The sequence below is a fragment of the Mya arenaria genome, chromosome 6 (assembly GCF_026914265.1).
Source record: "Mya arenaria isolate MELC-2E11 chromosome 6, ASM2691426v1".
NCBI classification, from domain to species: Eukaryota; Metazoa; Mollusca; class Bivalvia; order Myida; family Myidae; genus Mya; species Mya arenaria.
This window is the reverse complement of record NC_069127.1, coordinates 44,789,296-44,798,048: the sequence shown is the minus strand read 5'-3', so window position 1 is coordinate 44,798,048 and position 8,753 is coordinate 44,789,296.

Sequence of the window (8,753 nt, the reverse complement as noted above, 5' to 3'; positions counted from 1 at the left end):
TCACAGTGAGTGAAGCACTTGGGAAACCGATGAAGTTCAAAGAACGGGTATGAGGATATAAATAACCAAATATTCTTAATATCATGATCTTTTCCAAATATACTCATAATTGACATGGAAATTTAATCTTCCGTTTACAAACTAAATACCGATTTCAAACAATAAAGAAACCTTTACACGTGTCTTTGTTTAATAGATTCTCTTTATTAACACCTTGTTTTTGACATTCTGTCCTTAACTCCATTGTTGAACACACTTGTTTCTCCAGCAGGTCTTAATCAATGTTCACTGCTTTTAATATCGTCAATGTCAGGAGCAATTTGTCCGAATAATTTCATCTCATATATCCGTATAATATATCAATAAACAGCATATCATGTATAGTCAGTATACATTTCGGATAAAATCATCCTTCATTTCAAATCAATTGAATCCTTTTTCAACAGTTGAAATTGACACAAGCTGGAATGAGTTCTAGCTATGTTAATTATCGAAATACATATTATATATATTATACCAAATACATATCATTCATGAATACTGTACTTAAACCAATACAGTTGCAAGAGCGAAAGTCGCAAAACACTTGAGGCACTTCAACTTAATGAAAATGAATATATTGTAATAGTAAAAACTTTAGCAGGCAAAATATCCCTTCTCCCTAAACCGTAAATTGATTCCTACTTTTCCAACTGAATGAATAACTTTCGTTCGAGAATAATACTTTTTGCCATCCACTTCTTTAGCAGTTCCGGGAGAAGATCCACCTTGCCCGCCAAGCCTTCTGGTAAACCATTTGGTAAAATGCCATCCTTATGCATCTGCAAAAATAGACGTTTACACGAAAATATTTCTGCAAAACCATCATTTATAACTTATTCACATAAATTAGTTCAGTTAACAATCATGGCTTATGCCTGATGCTATAACAATATGTTTCAACATATAATAACTGTACTGGTGAAGCCAACGTGTACTACAATTCATTCATTTCTGGCGAAGCCGCCTTAGCTCAGCGAAGCCGCTTTTGTACATTTATGCAAAGGGAGGTTATAAAATCCATATTAGTTTTCATCTACAGAATATTCTCCCTTAAAATCAATCAACAAATTTTGTCAATGATATGAATATCCCATTTGGACACAATAATGGCCAAAACATAGCTGACTTCCAATAAAGAACTACCAAAACTCCCTTTACTCGATCAATTTTTTTAGTTTGCGTATGACTCTAAAAAAGGCATCCGTCCCTGTTGAAGACGGATTCCAAGACCTAGAGAAAAATACTGTCAATTTAGCATTGTGTTCTGATGCAAACCAGTCTACATCTTATATTCCAAACCTCTGAATAACTATGTCCAAAATTTCAAACGAGATACCCCAATCATAATAATCACTATTCTAGATAAGAAGTCTGCCCTTTCATTTTGGGATCTCGGTATCCATTCTAACTCAAGCGAGACTGAATTTTTCATACAAACTTTGAAGATACTAATAGCTATATCCTGGAGAATTATTACATTCATATAAAACAACAAAACATCAATATTTACATATAAACTAGTACTGGTGGAACCACCGTGTACTATAATCATTCATTTCTGACGATCCCGCCATGAATCAGAGGATGCCGTTTTAAATAACTTCATAACAGTATCTATATATTAACTAGTACTGGTGATTCCACCGTGTACTAAAATGATTCATCTCTGGCGATTCCGCCATGAATCAGAGGATGCCGTTTTAAATAACTTCATAACAGTATCTTTATATTAACTAGTACTGGTGATTCCACCGTGTACTAAAATGATTCATCACTGGCGATTCCGCCATGAATCAGGGTTGCCGTTTTAAATAACTTCATAACAGTATCTTTATATTAACTAGTACTGGTGATTCCACCGTGTACTAAAATGATTCATCTCTGACGATTCTGCCATGAATCAGGGTTGCCGTTTTAAATAACTTCATAACAGTATCTTTATATTAACTAGTACTGGTGATTCCACCGTGTACTAAACTGATTCATCACTGGCGATTCCGCCATGAATCAGCGATGCCGCTTATTATAACTTCATATGTTTCACATCCGGCCATTTTGTCGTTAAATCATCAATGTTGAATCATCAATGTTGCTTTTATAACTTTATAACAATATTTACATACAAACTATTACTGGTAAAACCACCGTGTACTATAACAATTAAGCTCTTTCGATTCCTCCATGAATCATAAGTGTTGATTTTACACATTTAAATATTTACATTTATATACTATATCTGGTATTACCACCGTGTTCTAAAACGAATCAGCTTTTTGACGATTCCGTAATGACTCTTCAATATCGTTTGTTAAAAACTTTATAACAATAATTACATATAAACTATTACTGGTGATGCCACCGTGTACTATAACAAAACATCTCTGATGATGCTTCCGTGAATCAGCAATGCCGGTTTTTATAAGTTTATAACAATATTTGCATATTAACAAGTACCTGTATCATGATAATCAGCCACTCCAGACAAAGTACCCCATTCATCATACATGTGTTCTCCATACTATTAAATATCTTTCAAAACCAAAAACTCTTTTTGTAAACAATGTAATGGTTTTACGAAAAAATATCAAATCTGAACATACCAAATTAGCCCATGCAATCTTTCATGACATTTTGCGAGCAGTTTTATTTAAAAAACTTACTACTTTTGATAATCCTTGCGTATAACATAGAAATGCCTTTCCTACCGAATTTGAATTATTGTGAAAATTAATGTATATACACTTTTATATACAGTAAGTACTTGAATATGTCGGTAGTATCACACATTTTACAAACTGAATATTGAATAATAAGTATATGAATTCCTTTTATATTGAACACATTTTACTGACATACACACGGACAGACTCCATAACGCTCCATACGCCTCATCATTGAACTTAAAGCCAATGGCTCTGCCATAATTATCATAATTTGTAATGCTTTGCAGATTTAACAGCATTGCTTAAAATCTTTCTCTTTCAATTCAGAGCTGATTGAATTTTATTTATAATACTTATCTTTTATGTTGCCTGTATGGCCACAACTATGGGTGACGCTGTCTGGTGATATTATAACAGAAAACCCCAACAGTCGAGGGAAATACACCGGAAGCGTGGCACGTGAACAGGCGATGACATCAACCCCAAAAAGTTGTCACGAGATGACCAGCTTGACCAGCTCATGCGTTCACACCCACGTGGTTGAACCGCGAAATCCTGTAGCCCCGACTTCTTTGTTTTGCATCTTTCTCCAACGTGTAGCTCGCAAAACAGAAATAAAATGTCACCTAAATATTCTTTAATAATATGTCAACGAAAAACACTCTTTATAAGTAAAACTCGAAGCACTAAATATGAAAATAGCGGAAATATTTTCTCTAGAACAAATTTATCGATGCTTTTAAAAACAAGGACATTTTCTCACTAGTAACACAGTACATATGAACTGAATAAACTCATCATTTCTGAATTTTTCACTTTTCTACTACGTATATTGAATAATTATGATCATACATGTAATTCGTAATATCATATAAATCCAACAAACATATTTTCAATACGACTTACCCTCTGCACGAGGATTTAAACCATGCTTTATACGGCCTATTCAGTAAACACGGACTGCTGCATACTGCCCGGTACGACCTTAAATTTAACAATCAATTGAATCGATGTGAACGGATCGGTTCCCCAAAGCTGAATGCCTTTACATTCATATTCGCACGAATTCCTCGTGCTTATCAATCGCCACCTGGCGGTTATTACATTATAAACAAGGGAAATTAATTTCCTTCTAATTCGTTTTACTCAAACGTAGGAAATTATATATATTTTGCTAATTTAGGGAAGAAACACTCTGAGAAAAAAAACAGTATATAAACTTAAAGTAAATAATAAAATTACATCGGGAATTAAAACACATTAATTGAAGAAGTAAAATTTGAAGAAGTAAAAAACAAAATCCTCTATATATAGTAAAGACCTAAACCTGGAATACAATTTAAGAGATGTATTTCCAAACACAAACAACAATAGACTTTCAGACCTCGATAGTAATTTATACTCTCAATATGTGAATGCAGAAATGCTTCAAAGAAATGAAAAATAATAAAAGCCCTAGTTCAGATGGTCTGAATTTTATCAAACATTCTGGAAATATATCTAATCCGTTCTTATAGACTCATTGAATATGGACATCTTACACCACTCCAAAAGCAAGGTAAAATATATCTTTATCCAAAACCCGGTAAAAATCTAGAAAACCTTTCCAATTGGAGACCGACCAGTCTAATAAATATTGATTATAAAATAACAACGAAAGCAATCGCACCTGCGAACCCTGGTTTGACAGTCAAGTGTGTAACCACCAGACCACGGATCCACCACTGCTAAATGGAGTCTTGCTTAAAGATAACGGTTGAAAGATGCTGTAAGAATGAAGCTTCTTAAAGTTATACAATCTGGTAAATGTAGCCTTGTTACCTCCCTTTACAGCCAGTTCAGTTTTATACGTTACTCATGATATCACCTTAAATTCTAAAAGCGAACTCTCGTGAACACCAAATACACATCGTTTCTTCAAAATATAAATGAAGATGTTTGTGCTTACCCAATAAAAAAAAATATATCTTAATAACACAAACAATAATCGTCTATAAAGTATTTCATGGAGAAAAAATAATCGCGTTTTAATAAATAATCGCGTTTTAATACACTCACAATATTCACAAATATGTGATATGGAGTTCGAATGATGGCCTGTAAACCAATCCCAAAAAGAAATAGTACGATTTACCAATTTAATTTAATGGAACTGTGGTCTGGGCGGTTTTCTAAATGCGTAGATACAGGGGTTACACGTTCGATCCCCGCCTCTTAGACGAAAAGAAAATAACGCAAAACGGAAATCCCATGTGACAGCGCTTTACACTAGCATATGTAACTTCGGACAACCAGGGTAGCTCGAACAGTTTTTGGTCAAAATATTATAGTCATGTTTTCAGTAGCCTGTCTAAAAAGCAGGATCGGAGGTAGGAAAACGTATGTTATTCATAATTTATTTTAATCGTTCATCCAGAAAAATGAGAAAACAACCTAATTGTATGCTTTAGACGATGTCACACGACTGACATTGTTAATCGCTCATTATTCAACATTAAAGAAATCGCTCAAAGCTACTGAAAAGTTCAGAGTATTGGGCAAAAATATTGAACGGTCGGACGACCGGAAACATAACTTTTTTTACTCCCTACATCCTGTATGCCGTACAAGTTAACACGACTAAATTTCTAAAAGGGCTCTTGTTAAATGGGCTTCGTTGTCCCATACGATTATAAAATGTGAAGTGCCCAGATAGCCTTGTGGTAGAGTAGAGCATTAGCTTCTGGTTCTAATGAAGAACATGCAAGGTGTTGTTGGGATAAGCAGGGAAAACTATAAGCAGGAATGTTTGATAATTTTATAAAAATTACAATTCAATAACATTTATTTTGCGGATGCCATTCTTTCTTCTACAAAATTGGAACATTTTGGAATTAGATTTTATTCTTTTAAGAAATACCATACTTAGATAGTATTTAACTTGAGAAATTTTGGACTTTCTGAAACTATGGACTCTTAGGTCTATTTGAGACACTACAAAACTATTTGAAGAAGTTGTAATTTTATTTCACCTTATAAATAACTTGAAATGTTCGAGCCGCATTCTTTGTGTAGCCCCCACCCCCAACAGCGGTGGCGCAACATTTTAAGGTGGTAGCGGTTTGATCCGTTTTCCATAAACGTACAGTGACCTTTGAGTGAAACGTAGCCATACCCATTGGGGGACTCGGACCTGCGGAGAGCGACAGCGGCGCTTGAGAACGGGTTGTATCGGATCATCGCAGTAGCAGCGCAGGGCAGCTGCACCTACCGGGGACCAAGGATGGCGCAGTCGGTGGTGCGGTACAAACTCTGCTGTGGGAGACGGAGCTCTACGAGGGGGCAGTGCGCACTGTTTGGAGTAGGTATCGTAGATTGGGGCTGTGGGGCGACGTAGTTTGAGGGTGCGCTGTGACGGATCGGCTCGGTATGGGGAAGCGCTGAGTAAGCCGTTTCTGTTGAGTTGTAACACCAGTGAGAAGTGTATACATGTAATTGTGCTGTAGTGCATAGTGCATTGGTCATATAAATTGAGTAGTATAGAAGTAGTCGTATATAAGTGTATTGTTTGAAGTTGTATCATATTCTTAACGAAATCAAGTGGAATTCTAAGCATCGTTCTAAACTGCCGCAAAATATGTGAGTATTTGGTTAATATTTAAGTGTATTAAAAAGTGCCGTTAATTATTTTTACATGAGAAATAATAGAAAAATACGAAACACTTCAACGTCAGGAGGGGCCGGCCGCCGAATTAGCACTTGGACAGTTACCACGGGAGGTGCTTAACAATTACCGGGAAATCAGGCCAGAGCTCTTTAAGCAGGTTTCGGGTGTTGGAGTCAGCAAGGTCATTTGCTGCCAAGTTTAGTTGCAGGGATCAATGTGACGCGAAGAATGTCGAGGCATACGCGGCACAGCTCAAAATGCTGTAGTCCCACACCGAGATAGGCGAACACAGGAGGAGGGCTTGGTCAGATTTTTGGACGGTCTCGACGATAAAGACGCTAATTTTGATTTTGAAGAATTCCAGAAGGATCCGAGCATAATCGATGACGCGGTATGCCACGTGGTGAATTTTCTGCAAACAAGATATCGTATTGGCGAAAGCTTAAGGGGAAGTCGCATTGTAAGAAGAGCAACTGAAACGAGAAAGCCCCATTTATGGTTAAACCGAAGTTGACGAAAAGCGCGAGATTGAATTTGGTGTAAACCTCAATGAAGGAGTTCTGATGTAAATTATAAAGCGGTTGGACAAGGGATCGTTTCAGCCGAGTAACGTTGGCAAACATATTTTTGAGGGGCGACATCAACTGCGGTATTCATAGTAGACACTTGAAGTTCCTTAATCATGTCAAGGATGCTGGAAGTTGGCGAAGATTAGTCGGCGACACGGACAGATCTGAATGGGCGGAGGATCAGGGTTCCTCAAGAGCGCCTGGGAACAGGGTGGTTCCATGTAGTTCTAGGCTCGCTTGAAATCACAGTCACATGGACCCAGTTGATATTTTCTTAAGCAAGAATGAAATGATACCGGGTGGCGTTGCAATTCCGTTGATGAGCGTCTAGAGGTCTTGCTCGAATCGGTTCGTGGACATATAAGACCAGGGACACATCAACAAGTCACACGCGCTATAGTGTGGGAACGGCTGTTGAGTGCCCTGCAATTCTTCGTTAGGAAGTGATAACGTGTTTCTTGCGACAAAGAGGACAATGACTGCACCCGCTACGCTTTTTGATAAGTGTGCCGCTCAATCGGCGGTGGTAGAAACCCATGAGGTTTTATTTAAAATATATAAACAACTAAAAACTATTTAAAATTCTGTGAGAGTTTGTAAGTTTTAAAGCAGAAGTGTTTACATTCACCGCATTTGTTACATTCACCGCACCGCGTGTTAGAGAGCCCCCTTGTTAAAATGAATTAAACGAGATTTTACCGAAAATAAATATTGTTATTTACCGCATAACAAAAAATACTTAGTTACCGGAAGTAACATTAGCGACATCGATTTTGGACAAGCACTATCGATTGTCGCCGACATTGCATTGTCAGCGACGATTTATCGATTGTACTCGATTATCGTTTCATCACAAATTCATAGTATGTTGATGTCCTAGATTAAATATGCAAATTAACATACCAGGTCTCTGTTTGGAGGGAGAATATATGTATATAAAAGGGTTATGCATGATTTTCTCTGAAGGGATCTGTTGGCCTTGAACATTTCAGTAATATGGCTTGTTTATATTGATCTTTTTTAGACATACATGTTTGATGCTTGATAGGCATACCAATTTTGTTTTCATTGAGTAAGACCCTTTTGGGCTATTTAAACACTGTAAATATCCGTAAAGCTATATACATGTATACAATATTGATATCCCCAGCATGCAAAATTAAGTTATGCATTATCTTTTACCATTGTTAATTTTAACATACAAGAAAATACTTTTATCTACACTTACCTGAAAAATGTGTAGTCATATACCCGAAGTTTGGACAGCGGGTATTATTCGGCCAATTTATAAAAATAAAGGAAGCCCGCAAGATTGTAAAAATTACAGACCAATAACAATTCTAAGTCATCATGGAAAAGTATTCACATCGCTGTTAAATAATAGATTAAATAAATATTTGGAAGAAAATTCTATACTAGAAGAAAATCAAGCTGGTTTCAGAGCAAAATATGCAACGACTGGTCATATTTTTGCTTTGTATAAACTTATAGATCTACTACGTGCTAGAAAGAAAAAAATATACTGCTGTTATGTCGATTTTACCTCTGCATTTGACAATATTAACAGAGTTTATTTGTCGCAAAAACTACTCCAATATGGCATTTCAGGCAAATTCATTCGTATGATATACCATTTGTACACCGATATCAAATCCTGTGTTTCCGGTGATAATAACATACTATCACCATTCTTTGAAAGTAAAAAGGGGGTCCGACAAAGAGAAAAATTTTCACCGGTAATGTTCGCAATTTTTCTGAATGATTTGGCATCCTACCTTCTTAATCTGAACAATACAGGAGTCGAAATAAGTGTACGCAACGAACAAAATTTGG